At 32.3% G+C, this 16,396-nt stretch overlaps 1 long non-coding RNA gene across 1 annotated transcript; it reads left to right on the top strand.

Moving 5' to 3' along the window:
- Positions 1 to 13,904: 13,904 nt before the first annotated feature.
- LOC127719934 (uncharacterized) lies at positions 13,905 to 15,397 on the top strand. Its single transcript, XR_007990556.1, has 2 exons — positions 13,905 to 14,016; positions 14,837 to 15,397. It is a non-coding gene; the product is annotated as an uncharacterized LOC127719934 (long non-coding RNA).
- The last annotated feature ends 999 nt before the right edge of the window (positions 15,398 to 16,396 follow it).

Here is a 16,396-nt window from a genome sequence, read left to right as displayed (position 1 = left end):
AAAATCCAATAAAAATAAACAAAACCAGTGTATATAATGTGCGAATCCTGAAATACCATTTTCACTGTATCCGTTATGAATTTTTAATGTAGAATGATAAATAAACAGACGACAAATTCATGATTTTTGAATAGAATAAGAAATAAGATTTAATGTGTACTGTTTTTATAAATTCTTGATATAGGTATGAGATGCGGACGGGTTTTCATCGCGCCTACAGCCATCCAGGTGTAAAATTGATACACAAATAGATAAATATTAAGAATAGTTCACGAACAGAGCGTGCAAGAGATTTAAAAGCAGCAGTTAAGTTTCATTTGCAGAAAATGTACCTTTTAACATAATTATTAATGTTGTATAACTTAAAACAGGTTTTGTTATTCAGCTTGTTGATATTGCATTAAATTCCACTGTGCTGTTTTCGTTATGCGATTCATGTTTACTGTCGAATAATGATACTAGACTTTCATTTTCACTGTAGGGGCGATTCATTTATATTGTACATGCGATGCATTTTCACGGAAGGAAATTAATTAATTTTCATCATATAACGTCTTAATTCAGCCGACTCTCTAACAAAATTTATGAAGTCAGAAGGATTGATTATATGTGACCCGCCACGACATTTGATGATTTCCAGGCTTATGGAGGTAGAACATCATTGTGAGAAAAACGCCGTTAACTATATGTGACTAGCCACTTCCAGGCTTATGAGGGTGAATTGTCTAAACTTTGCTTTTTGTATATTTATCTAGAACATTCTGAAGCAAAAAAAAAAAACTCTGTCATGTTATTATGACCTATTTTTTGTAATAACAATGAAACAAGTCATTTCGAATACCGACATGATAATGAGACTGTTCGATGACGAATTTTTCATTATCGAAGACACTAATTTATAAAATACAAAATCATTGTATTCTATTGGCGCTTAGTAAGCCTCCTACCTGGCTGAGAAAAATTCATAGGCCGATGCGGCTCTCCGAAGCAGGGGCTTAAACTTTTTGTCCAAGCCTCCTACCTGGCTGAGAAAAATTCATAGGCCGATGCGGCTCTCCGTACAACATTACAAACAGTTCTAAGTTCTATTTTAGAAAATGTAATTTAAACTTGTTAAAATGAAGTTAGTATAAAATTTGTCAAAGAAAGCTTTTAGAATTCCTTTTTTTTTAATTTGTCTTTTAACTTAGATTTATGATGCATGTCTCTATATATAGTATGCGACGCGTAGCAGTTTATAAGTAGTTGTTCTCATATATGCATTTGATACAGTGCATTTATTATGGATATATTTTAGACTCCATTTATGAAAATCTATAGATCAGAGAATTTTGATTTTTTGTATCAATTTAAAATGTAGATTAAAATATTTATATGTCGTTGATACAGACAAAAAGATCTTATCATGCCAAAATCATGATACAACAGGAAATTTTCATATGCACGGTCTGAACACAAGAATTTACAGAATAAGCATATTTCTTACTGAATAGAGAAAAATGATCAAAAGAATTACAGAATGCAGAAATGTAAAACCCACCCGCTTCTCTCCCTGTGCAATATGATTTATTAAACTCATTACTAAAGGCAGAGCAATTTTTATGACTACTTGCATAATTGTTTAGTTGTATCAAATTTATATTAATAATAAAAGTTTCAGATCTTTAATATCGAAAACGGGTTAAAATTATTTACTTGCATTAATATTGATATAAAAACATCCAGTTCGTTTTTTTGTGTTTTTTTTTTGTAGATCTAAGAAAAATAGCAACTCTGTTACACTAAAACAATTGACTAATTAAAATTGTCACATGGTGTCTTCTTATGTCGTCTGAATTACAATGTAAGTTATTGATCTGTAATTTATATATTCGCCATCCGTAATTATTATATAAAATGTTTATTTGGCATGCCATACTCGATAGAAATGCGGACCAATCTCCGGCGCAGAGATCATATCCGTTCCGTTCAATACTTCGTAACACTACACTCAGTATAAGAAGCTACGGGTATATAACTCGAAGTCGTTAGTTTTGCTTTGTTACGGTGGGACAAATCAGCTTTACCGGAGAACCAGTGAGTAGCGCAAAGCTAACAAAACCTGCGTTTTAGGAGTAAGTGCATGGGACCTATTTGTATCATGTTTTATATCTGGTTCTATTGCCAATGTGATTTCATTGATACTGTGTCTATCCAGTCTGTATCTGGATATAATATCCATTTCATTTTCAAAATGATCAAACGAAGAAAGTGTGGTTCTAATATTGAAGATTCTTCTTCGTCTTCTAACATTTGCGGCATCTTGATCGAGAATAAAGCCATCTTAGATATGGTTTAATTCATATTCGCGGAAAAACTACGATCGAGATACGACTGGGTATAGCTGTAGTAAGTTACGACAGGATTTACGTATTATTTACAGAGCTCCAGATAAGAATTCACAAATTGGGGTTTTTACCCACCATTTTTTTATGTAATTGGGTGATAAAGTTTTTTAATTGCATTATCAATTCCAATTCACCCCTCACGCAAATATCAAATTGGGTTTTTCACCACCAAGCTCCTTAATGTATTGGGTTTTTTCATCAACACAATATTGAATATTTAGGCATGTTATAATCACATTATATCAACCCCAGATGTGTTTCCATCTTAAATGTGTTTCTTTCTTTGTAGAATATGTGCTAGCTGTTTTATTTGGTTTATTCACTGACGAGCAATTGTACATTTAATTTGTGTCCCGTTTTTAACGTTCTGTCAGTTTGGTATTTTCTCAAAACTTATGTAAACTGCAGCTGGTGTCACTAGTTGGACAGGAACTAATTGCCTTTCTAGATCCCATATGATCACCCTACAGTTTAATTATAGTTGGGGTAGGTGTGGCTAAGTGTTTAGATTTTTGTGTAATATATGTGAAATTTAGGTGCTGTAAGAAAGTTTTGCCAGTCCTTTCACCTATTTGCCAGATCTACTTTTTAATAAAAATAAAAAGTAGTTTCCAGATTTAAGATATACCCCCAAAACCTTAAATTTACAAATAATTCTGCAACATCAAGTAAATAAATGACAATGTTATACTGCACTTGCCAATAAGACAACTATCTTAAGCATCTAGAACAATTAGACCAAAAACAAAGAAAGTGTCAAGCTGCATTGACGTAAAAAACGGATATGTGTATTCACTCATCAACTAAAATGAAAAAAATAATATATAAACTGTTTTCGATTTACATAAATCTGGGTTAAGTTGTCCCTTATCAGATCTTTTGGTTTCCGATGCTTTCAAACTACATATCATGTCATAATTGATTTGGCCAAGGATTTGTATAGTCCACTATACAAATCCTTGATTTGGCCTTTCACTTTTTCCAACTGATTTCGTTTTTGACGGAACCCCGTGTTTATCGCTCTAGCAATGTTCTCGTTATGGTACACAAACACGCCCGTGCGTTCAATGGCCGCTTACTAAAATCACTAGCTGAGTCTTGTTATCATCATAACTTTCCCTCAGCTATCAAAAAGAAGCCGAAAACATGCTTCTATTCAATATTTTTACCGGACATTTACTTTCGTTTTAATTCATTGTATGTTATGATAAATCCCGAGCAATTCGAAATAATATGACAGCATGTCACACGCTAATTGGATAAACGCCGAGAAGATCGAAATGTTTTCATAAACACGTGTACCTTTTGAGCAACGGAAAATTCCAACAGGGACCCATTACAGCTACTTGATGCAGGGCTCTATTTTTAGAACGAAAGGACATTTCCAATTATAAATATTATAAAAATAGATTTACGCGACGACTGTAATCAAAGTAAGGGTAAATAACGCAAACGATAGCGAATAAAAGCGTTAAGAACCCATGTTTTTGGCATATAATTGGGTTTTCCTTTGAATTAATTGGGTTATTGAACCCTGCAATGGGCAATTGCATTGGGTTTTTAATTATTTTTATTGCGTGATCACGCAAATACACAGCTTATCTGGAGCTCTGTATTTACGCTCATCTTAACTTACGACGGCTTTGTGAAACGGCTGTAAAACCTACGATTTATATACGATGAACGTACATTTTGTACGATGACACGTAGACTTACGGGTTTAAATGAGAAAAAAAATCCAAATTAACACAGAAGAAATGACTTGTAGAAAAAAACATTTCTTTAAAACTATACTAAACCAGGACATTGAATTGTATATTAAATGTCTCAGTCTGACTAGCTTGACTTTCAAGAAAATCTTAAAAAAGTTGATTTTAAGCAAATGATTTACTGTGACTTGACTGTTAGTGTTGCTCTCCACCTATTGCAGTTTATTAAAAATTCTGACCAAATTGCAATTTGTTTTATCAAACCAAACTGTCTAACTGGCCAGAAATATTAACAAACTGCTGTAGAAAAACACAGTCAAGTGGAAGGTGATAAAATAAATCATACTTACAATTCTATAAGACTTTAATTCCACTACAATAATTTTATGGAAAATCAGTCTAACAATTTCTATACAAGTTTTATTGTAATTGTCATGCTTAAGGTGATAGGTAGTAATTTTTGAATTGCTATAAAAATGTCAAAACTAAGCTTACATACAATATTTTTTTCTAAAAGTTTGTTAAAATTTCTGACCAGTTGAACAGTTTCGTTTAATAAAATAAATTGCAATTTGGTCAGAATTCTATTAAATTGCAATAGGTAGAGAGCAACACCGACAGTCAAGTCACAGTAATTTCATTACCTTTTAGTAGTATTCACTTATATCATAATCAGAGACATACTTATATTATGTATCTGACTCTCTCTCATAACGGATGTATCAAGAGCTTTATATCGATTGTCATAGTATATTTGTTGTATAAATACACCCTTGAAACAATTGTAATACATTTTGAATCTCCTTCCTGTTTTAATAATAAAAAAAAACAGTATTTGGAAATAAAATGTAAAAATGGCATTTGGTGTATTAAGCAGTATTTTATGGATCCATGTGTTAATTTCAATAATTCTCTCAGGTACATGTATGCATAACTTTTTATACTATGACTAACCAAAATGAAAACATTATTCATTTACTTGTTTCGATTCTTAAACATCCTTTGCTTTCAAATATTCGGCTTTGAGCTTTCCTGATGAAGGTAAATGCATAAAAGCGCTTCGGACGCATGAAGTTTATAAAATTTTGTTGACAATTTTTCCAGGAATGAGATGTGCGCTATACGTCATAACGACACAATAGTGAACCAGAAAACGCGTTGTTCCAGTTATCTTCTATTTTCTTTTGTTTCCATCACTTATAACAATCAGTTATCATTCTTTCTTCTTTTTAGAAGAAGGGGGGAGGGGAGGGGGTTATAGGTGGTAATAGATTTGCATTGACACCATGTACCGGGTGCACAGATTATTCAGATTTAAGAGTGTATTGGATAACATTTAGAGCCATAAAAACAGTAAAACATTGACATAGCATAGAAGATGAACTCAGAGCCGGGAAGGGTAAACAGTTGCTTCTTCAATTACCACACTCGTTGTATTTATCAAAGCAGGTAAGTGATTTTTGTGTTGTGACTCTGACATGTTGCTCATGAGAAGAAAATATCTGGTGATATGACACAATCTCGGGGAAATGTCACATTTTAGGAAACGGGTTGCAGATTTGGACTAAGACCAGTAAAACATATAACACAAACTTTCAATAACGATCAGCCAAATCATATAATATTAATGGTGTCTGTAAAACTTCCGTAGATCACTTTATCAAGGTAACGTCCTTTTATAATTATGTAACATGAAGACAAGAGATTTATACAAAGATGACCAAATGCTCTATATAATACCTTGAAACAATTGCATTTAACTATATTTATATCATTTTATCTCTATTGTACACTCATTTTTATGCCCCACCTAGGGGCATTATGTTTTTCGGTCTGTGCGTCCGTTCGTTCGTTCGTCCGTCCGTCCGTCTGTCCCGCTTCAGGTTAAAGTTTTTGGTTACATTTTTTTGTCAAGGTAGTTTTTGATGAAGTTGAAGTCCAATCAACTTGAAACTTAGTACACATGTTCCCTATGATATGATATGATCTTTCTAATTTTAATGCCAAATTAGAGTTTTGACCGCAATTTCACGGTCCATTGAACATAAAAAAAATGATAGTGCGAGCGGGGCATCCTCGTACTATTGACACATTCTTGTTCAAAATGTTTTATTCTGCTTCAGCTGAAACCACGGAGGACACAATTGAATACGTGAAAATCGGAGGAACAGCTGTGTTAAGATGTCCAAAGAATAGTATCAACCCTACTGTTACGTGGAAGCGCCACAATGTTGTTTACGCTATAGCAAAGGAGGTCAACCAAAATATTCCAAATCATGAAAGAATTTCTGTAATTCAAAATTCAACTCAGACCTGTTTGCAAATAGAAAACGTCACTCTGCAGGATTTAGGTCCTTATATCTGCTTCTATAGAAAGGAAGAAAGTGTGATAGGACACTCTTTCAATATTCAGATAATGGGTGGGTAGATTTGATTAAAAAAAACTGAAAGTTTATGAACACCTTATTACTGGCGGTTCCTTCTTTCTATATAAAATATTTTTTTCAGAAAGGAAGATACAAAATAGTTTGCTTTAATTGAAAATAAGAGAAAAAAATTAAACGTAGTTTCAACAAAAATCTTGTTCTTAAATGTTATTGAAAACAGTTTGCTTTTGATTAATGTCGAAAAAGAATGTTTTTGTCAAGAATTAAAAAAAAACAAATACGCCCACAAAATATGAATGGTCGTTGTCTTACTATTTATTCAAAGTCATCATAAAATATTCTCAAACATGTTATGTATTTAGTAATAGTCAGAGAGTAGTTTTTGCTAGTTAGGAATTTATTTACTTTCGTACTTTATTTGGAGTGAGAAGTTTTCAATATCAAGAATTTCAGATTTATTTGGCATCTATCTTATCCATGTTTTACTTTAAACTAATGTCTGAGTAATGACACGAAGACGATGACGAGAACTACTCTCTGGCGAACTTTGTTATCATTTTAGTAATGGTCTCAGAGTCAATACCAATACAAAATTACGCAAATGATCGATTATATCGATAATTTAAAAAAGGTCATTTTTTTGTGAGAACTTATCGTAAATTTCATGAGCCAATTCTGCAAAGTTAAGGATTAATGTATGTACAAAATGTGTAAGTTTATTAGACTGCCGTATGCATGGAGCTTTATTTAAATATATCAACAGCTTTCCTAGATAAGGGGATTGACATAGTGTATAGACATTATGAAAATACGGATACTGTTCTATTTAAATTTGCTGTTATAAAACCGCGAATTCATTTAAAATAAGGAATGTATCTTCCTCATGCATATATTATAGCTCTGATTCATTGTCCGCGTTTGGCTTTCCTTTTGGACCTTTTTAGTTTTGTATGCTCTTTATCGTTTGTATTAGGTTTTTGACTTTCAAATATTGTGGCATTGCGAATCACTGAAGAGACATTAATTGTCGAAATGCGCATTTGGTGCAATAAAATTGATACCGTTTATGTTATTGTCTTAATGTTTAAAACGATATATCGATTCGAAAATGACTGCCCTTTTGGTTCCCATGTTTTATCCTTGCGTTTGTTTGTTTTAATCTAATTGAAGTATGAAATATCTCCCTTTATCCATTGACACATCTTAAGTACAAGAGAAGACATACGGACCAACACAATTAGTAGTATATGCACAAGGTATACAAAATAAGTTATAGATCAAAATATTTTCCCTGCTATTTTAATTTGATTAATTTTAGAAAATAAAGGAAACCTACCGGTAATTCATTGTTTGATTGTTTTCATTGACATGGAATGTACATTTTAGTTCTTCCATCTAACATGACTGTTTTTGGAGATGAACTCGACACTGTCTACGCACAAGTGGACCAAAAAAAGACACTAGTATGCAAGATCAGAAGCGGGGTTCCGAAAGAAAAGTTGATTTGGAGGCGAAATAAGGAAATAATCGCTAGGGGGATTGGAGAAGTAACATACAATTTTATAGCAAAACAAAGTGACAATTTAGAAAAGTTTGTGTGTGAAGCTCAGCACATTGGTTTGAATCAGGCAATAATGAAGTCATTGCAAATCGTTATATTACGTAAGTATACCAATTTTACCTATTTGATTGTAAGAGGGCATGACGACAGCAAATACCTACTTTTCTTTTGATAACTAAAATGATTCTTTGACATGCTGTTAAAACTGCTATGACAGACGACAAACAAATGGAATACAAATTTCCGGCTTGGGATAGATTTGAAGATGGTTCTAGTCCAGGTAGTCTATATGAGTTTTGAAGATGTAATCAGATCTAGAGCGGGGGAAATAAAAAAAAACACAAGTCTACCGTAGAAAGGTTTGTGATAACGAGGACTCTTAAATCTGTAATTAATTATGCTCTACATCGATATTATGTAAGCTCGCTCCTTCTCTTTATTTCAGGTAAGCCTGTAATGTATATCATTGCAGACCCTAGAGCACACGCTCGATTAGGAGAAAATATTACACTGTTATGCATGATTGAGAACCCCATTAAATTGAAAAGTATTTTCTGGATGAAAAATGGAGACATTTTGCTGAAAGCGTCGAGCATTTTTCAAATCGTTAACTTAGAAATTGACGATATAGGATTGTACATTTGCAAGGCTTCAAACAAAATAGGACAAAGTTCATCCATCATAGAAATTAGCATAGTTCTTGGTAAGTACTTTCGCTTTTAACTTGAGTCTGCGGCTATTATAATGTTGCTTATTTAGCGTTGCAAAAAGACAGTCTTATTTTCTTGAATATCATATCTTTTTTTTCTGTTCTTAGACTTATGTATTATATTTCCGCGAGGTTATCATCAGCCCAGTAGTCAGCACTTCTGTGTTGACATGAATTATCATTCATCTGTTCATAGTTATAAATTAACTTAGAATTTTTCGAAATGCTAAGGCCTTTCTACCCCAGGAATAGAATACCTTAGCTGTATTTGGCAAAACCTTTCTGAATTTTGAGTCGTCAATGCTCTTCATCTTCGTACTCTATTAAGCTTTTTCGACTTTTTTTATTTAAACTTCACTGATGAGTCCTTTGTAGACAAAACGCAAATTGGCCATACACAATTTTTATCCTGATATCTATAATGAGTTTATTGTCAAAGAAAATCTTGTTCAATTTTATATTCTGAAACGGGCTGGTTTGACGAAATCGGAAAAAAACCTGCTATTTAAGAAAATCAATCGTAGTCTATCTCCTAATTATCTACAAACACTAATGCCACCTCTTTTATTACTTATTTCTGATTACAATCGTCAAAATAAAACTGACCTGATAGTATCATTCGTTAAAAAGTACATACTTTCGAATACATTATGATACTGAAATGTAATTGATGGAACCATTAAAAATGTAGATTCCATCTCCTTTCAGTATTCCCTAAGAAAAAAATCCCATCAATGAAAAACCCATAAAGTCGAATAAAATTGGGTGAATATTTTTTTTAATAAAACTTCAACATTCTTGTTCAACTTTAAATTTCGACCTATTTGGATTCAATATAATAGAATTTCAAGATCAATCCGACTAAATATAGTTTTTATTTGAATGTACGTTTTATGCACAAACCAGAATAAACTACTTTTTGTTCCGTCTTTAAAACTCGCTTTACTATATGAAAACACAAATTTACATCTTAACCAAAATATTATATTCTTAGTTAAAGAGGTCTTACATTTTCTTCGAAAAAAATAACTTTTTGACTTATAAATGGTTTATTTTCTTCGTTCTAAATACAAGGTATTTCAAAGAAGATACCTTAATTATATTTCAACAAGCAATGTGACATAGACCTGTGAATTTTTATGGAAAATTGTGTCCTTTCTTCTGTAATTATTTGATGTTGTTGCTGCATGCCATTATAACTAATTTCTATTTAGGAAAAGAATATCTTATTAACTATAACTTGAATGTGGTTGATTCTATTCGTTAAACGTAAAAGCAAAGACAAGATTGGTCAGCATGCATTTTAGCAACTTTTTTATATCATATTCAGACCTTGAAACTGACTACTGGATATTGTTCATGGTTTATCCTTCACCGTTCATCAAATAACTTATTACTAAAATACCATTTTATATACTTTTATATTTACAACTATTTTGTTTTAAATGTGTACTACTTTCCGGTATGTTCTCTTTTGATTGGGCCCGATATGGTGGTATTACATCTTATAAAGTCTATCCCATTTAATTTTGCAAAGAATTCCGCTCAAGCCGGTGCTAGGGATCGTCTCAAACTTTCAGTGAGGTGAGAGTTTTTTGTTCCGTGTTGAAGGCCTCATTGTGACTTTGAGACGAAGAACAGCAATAAAAGCGCTTTTCCTTTACTTTTGTGTGTTTTTGGCTGTCCATGTACTGAGTTTGTGTCATGGATGGATATCACATATCCTTTTATAATTCATCATAGTTTTCATCACTAGTATATCTATAGTAGTAGATTTATAGATGGTTACCATGCCAATAATATGTTTTCACTTCGTTTGGAGTTTATACGGTTCCGATTGTTCCATTCTCAAAGTTTCTCTGTTACTCCTGAAGTGATGATATTTGAAGTGATGGACCTTTGGGATGCAAAGGTCCTTCGTCGTATTTGAGAACATTTAATATAAAAAAAAAGATTTGGTATTATTGGCGATGATTCACATGTGCACCAGAGACCAAATGACGTCGACGTAAGACGTTGCGCACGATGTTGGTACTACTTAGCGTTACACGACGTTCCGGTTAGTGAAGCGATTTCGACGATTTCAAAGAACGTTTCAAGCGTTCAAGCTTATAATTGATGAGGTCATTTTACCGTTGTGAATTTGGTAACCGATTTCGGTTTGGCTGAAAATGCATAGTTTTACAAATAAAACTCAAAGTGGTCGTACACTTATTTTTTTTAATGAATATTCATTTATAGTTGTCAGTCTTTCCAGGCAATAATTGATCATTTTAATTTTGGCAGCAGTTCGCATTAATGAATCATACATTAATTTCCAAATTTATACATATTTTCTTTTTAATATAAATTAGATTTTGATTTTATTTTCCCTTTTTAATGCATGTTTGTACATACTCCTTTTGTTGCATTTCTTTCCGTTTCCGTTTCCTTTCTATATTTTATCATTTCCCGATGCTTTCTTTGTCGCAAAATTTCTAGGTAGTTAAACATTTTGGATTCATGTTTTTCTCATTTCCGTATTTTTGTGGCATTATGCATATCCTTTGTTTTGTTGTAATAGCCAGCAATGGTTTTTCTCTATTTTATTGTATTAACAAAAAAAATTTGCATGTTGCTTTTGATGATTTAAAACTTGCAGATAGACAACGCTCCTTGAATAAAACAAATGTCATGAATGTGCTGAAAAAAAACTAAGATCCCGATATTTTTTATATCAATCTCATTTGGTCAACATTTGAATTTAAACTTTAACTTTTCCTTTATCATACATTGGTTATATTATAACTTATATCTTTATTTTCATTCGATCGCGAATTAAACTGGAAACAAATAATTGTGATATAAAATTAAAAACCCGAGCATGACATCAATTACGTTTTGCGAACGTTGGGACAAAACGGCTATACTTTTTGAAACGATATAAACATCTTGTTGCCTATCGAAAAAATGTTAAACACTATATTGTTTAAAAAGAAAAAGAAAAAAACTTTTACCGCCAAGTTTTAATTTCTTTGATCTAATTATGCTTATTTAATATACAGCCGGTTAAAACCTCAATTGTAAAGAAAATACAGCGTTTTTTTCGTTGGGACAAGATGGCTATACTTTTTAAAGTCATTGCAATAGAAACTATACGCATGGTTTCCTGCAAAAAAATATCATGAACCAGCAGAAAAGTAAAACAACTTTCAAAATATCATAAATATTTTTCCTCTCAGCTTTTCCAATTTCACGGTATAAATGCGCAAACCCGATATATGTTTACCTTGCATATGCTTGGACATTTTTCAGACCGTTTTCAAAAATAACATTTTCCGGTTTACGGTTTCAGTGATATTGATTTTGCTTTAACACGCGAATAACAATAACAATAGCAATACTCTTGTGAAGTTTTACGATGGTCAGAAAAAAAATACTGTTGGAAAGAAACGGAACTCCGATCTTTTGCACACAAAATGTAACAATGGACATTACGTTTTTGCGTAAAAATGGGATAATAAAGTGTTATAATTCTTGATATTTCAAATTTCGGTTCCCTTTTTTCTTTATTTTCAAGTCTTATGTAATAAATTCAACCAAAAATCACTATATTTTTTATCGAACTGACCAGTCTACGTATTTATTTTCATGCTAATCTATAGCAAAATGGAATTCGTACCAACATCTTGCGCAACGCCTAAGCATATACTACTTTTATTTACAAAAATAAAACAAAATTTCCGTTGACCATCCTTTGTGAAAGATTTTGATATGTCAAAGGAAGTTTCATAAACACAGTCATGGCAGAAGTAAAAACTCGAAGACACACGAAATGACGGACGTAGATTTTATAATTATGTTTTTCTGATTTTTTTAAAATTGACATTGTTTAGTGAAAAAGAACGTGTAGTACTAAAGTACTTTTGTTGAAAGAAGTACGGATAAAAATCGTCATCAAGTTCAATATGTTGCTTTGGACCTGTTATCAATGGAATCAACTTAAATCGTAACTGATTTTTGGGAGATTTCTATTGGCCAGTCTATTTTGTTTTATTAGATATGTTTTGTACATGTAGACAATTTCTTTGTCTTTTGGTTTTTTTCCTATGTGGTAAGGTATTTTTTCTGTCCAACTATTTTTTCCTTGCTTCTTGTTCTCTTCTTGTTTAATTTTTCTCAATATCAAATGGAATTAAAATTATAGTGAAGAGATATATGTCAAACTTTGTAATAAAAGCAACCTTTTAACCAACACTCTAAGTAAAACAAAAACATCTCTGAAACAGACATCGTCAAGGTGTTTGATTTTTTGTTGACATATTTGTTATTTTGTGGAGGACGTGTTTTCAAAAAACAATCGGTGTTTCTATGGGGATAACTGTGCTCCTGCCCTTGCTGGCTTATTTACTTCTTCATATGAAACAGACTTCATACATACGCTTCTAGGGACAATTAAAAGCTAGCGTTATCCTTTGACTTCACGTTCCGTTATATAAATGATGTCTTCTCACTTAATCATTCAAAGTTTGATGACTATGTTGGATGCATATATCCCATCGAACTAAAAATATCGGATACCATAGATGAAGTTCTGTCTAGAAATTGACAATGAGTGTCGGTTTAGAACAAAACTTTACGACAAAAGATATGATTTTAGCTTCCCAATTGTGAACTTTCCATTTCTATCAGCAACATTTCTTCAGTGTCTTTATATGAAGTATGTATCTCCCAGATTAATCAGTATGTCAGAGCTTTCGATTCCTTAAAAGAGACTTTCCGCTTGTAAGTAAGCTTAAGCTAAAATTGAGGTCATTCCTTTAAACGTTGTACGAACATTATAACGAGTTGGTTCCCGTCCTTTTTTTTTTTGATTGTGACCTCACCGAATGAGACTTATCACGGGATTTGTACTAGCATCAATGACATGAAGGGCTATTTAACATAAAGTGCTTACCCTACATGAGCACATGAGTTCTCCTCCGAATTTTGGTTGGGATCGTGTTGCTCAGTCTGAAGATTTCTTTGTAGTGTGTTGTTGACTTGTCCGTCTTTTTGTTGTTTTTTGCCAGGGCGTCGTCAGTTTTTCAACTTACGAGTTTTGACGGTCCACTTGTTATCATCCGCCTTTTTTTCTTTGACAAATAGTAAACTTGTCTTGTGATCTCAACAGGTGAAAGGTATACCACTGTCAAACACAATAAAACAGCGGAAAATGCAACTGAAAAGGGCACTAGTACTATTCCTTTAACGGAAAGCATAACTGTTAATTATGATATAAGAGGTATGTAAATCATATTTTTACAAAATAGAAAATATTCATTTTTTCTCTTTATGTAAACATTATTATACAGTATATTTTAGAATAAATGGTGTGTTAATTAATTAGTTCCGATCTTGAAGTAAGAAAATATTTAAATGCTCAAGACATTTGATTTGATTATAATTGTTATTTTGAGATGAATCTTAAGTTTTGCTTTATCTATAATAACATCTAAATATCTTCGATGCAACAAAAACATTTCGTGCGTCTTCAAGATCCTAATTGAAATAATTTATAAACACTATTGTAAATTATAAGCTTACAGTGTACATAAAAACATAATCATGATAAAACAACAATTTATCATTTTTGCACTCACTGCATAGATGCGATTTCCAATAAGACAACTTTTCATTAAAGGACAAAGATGTGAATAATTATTAGTAAAAGTATAACCCACGATTGCTTTGATATCTGATTTATGTCTTGGGACGTCAGAGCGCAAGACTTATCGATAGCATGGGAAAAGCCGAAAAAGACTTAGATAAAAGATGTATCATTTTTGCACACTCACTGCATAGATACGATTTCCAATAAGATGTGTAAAATAACGAAGAATTGAATCTCGTATGCTTTATCTAATTGAGAACAAATTTTTTACGATATGAAAAAAGAAACTGACCGATCCAGTCTTCGTCGTTATACTACTATTGTGGGTGTTTCCCATTTTTAAAAGCTTTATTGTAAACTTTGATTGTACCTTGTACGAATCATGTACAACTGGCTTTCAATGCGTACATTTCGTTTTTTATATTTTGGTTTGATTCCTTTTTATATGCAGATGACAGAAACCTCATCCAAATTATATTCGGGCTGTCTATACTCTGCCTTACATTGATTATATCATTAGCTGTGTTTTGTGGAATAAAGCTATACAACATGTGCAAAAGAACGAGCATAATGATAACACCATCTGAAATCGAATCGACAGAAGCAAGGTATGAAACGATTGAAGAAACTGAAATTGTTGATATCCAACAATTTGGCGAAACACCAATAACAATAGCTTGTTCTGAAAACCAAAACCTATCCTTGGAGAGATTAGAACTAGAGCTTTTAAGTAGTGATGATTCGTTGTCTACAGATCGTTCGTCAGGTCATTCACATTATCAATATTGCACAAATTCATACGAGTCTGTACATGCTGCAAATTTAATTGACAGCAATGCACATACATATGCTTCAGGAATCCATGAAAAACAATATGAAGGCAGAGAAACACTGAAAAAAATCAAAAGTGCGCCATTTTGATACACATTTATTTTTTCATAAATATATATGTACAGTGTTTTTCAAGAGACATCTTTGATCATCAATTAATAAAATGGCTTTAAAACCTAAATTTACGACGTTGTTTCCAAGTAACAACGTTTGTGTACACGCTTTCATTATAAATATGAAATAGCAAATGCAAAGGGCTTTAAAGTGTATACAAACCATTACAAAAAGAAAATGACATCCTCTATATTCGTTTTACAGTGTAATTGATTAAATGTGGAACAACAAATTGAATATCAGAAAGCTATACATGCATTTACTTGTTTTCCAATAATTGAATTATATACAAGACAATACTTTTAATATAATTACCACATAAAAAGTAAAATCACAAAAATACTGAACTCGGAGGAAAATTCAAAAAGGAAAGTCTCTAATCAAATGGCAAAATCAAAAGCTCAAACACATCAAACGAATGGATAACAACTGTCATATTCCTGACTTGGTACATGCATTTTAAAGCTAGCTAAACCTCTCACTTGTATGACAGTCGCATCAAATTTCATTATATTGACAACGATGTGTGAACAAAACAAACACAATAGGTAAAAATGTCACAAATAGGGGTCAACAGCAACACGAACCCCACCAAAAACTGGTGGTGATCTCAGGTGCTCCGGAAGGGTAAGTAGATCCTGCTCCACATCTGGCACCCGTCGTGTTGCTCATGTTATTACTAAACCGGTAATTAGTCTAATTCGGTAGGTCACATTCGTGAAAAAGGAACGGGATTGTAGTTACGACATAAGGAACATATCCGATATCATCTGTGAAACGAACATTCCACAACGGTCAACCAACTCATCACATATACCTGAATTGAAATTCTGTACGCAAAAGACTCATCAGTGACGCTTGAATATAAAAAGTTAAAAAGGCCAAATAAAGTACGCAGATGAAGAGCATTGAAGGCCCAAAATTCCAAATACAGCAAATTGAGATAAAGATGTGTACAGTAATAATATTTTATCATTCAAAGAAAAATGTTAAATTTGTCCATGAAAAGAACACGTAAATGTCATTTTTAATACACACATACAATATTGTGAATATAATTTTTTAT

The sequence above is a fragment of the Mytilus californianus genome, unplaced genomic scaffold (genome assembly GCF_021869535.1).
Source record: "Mytilus californianus isolate M0D057914Y unplaced genomic scaffold, xbMytCali1.0.p SCAF_1, whole genome shotgun sequence".
NCBI lineage: Eukaryota > Metazoa > Mollusca > Bivalvia > Mytilida > Mytilidae > Mytilus > Mytilus californianus.
This window is presented reverse-complemented; position numbering and strand designations above follow the sequence as displayed.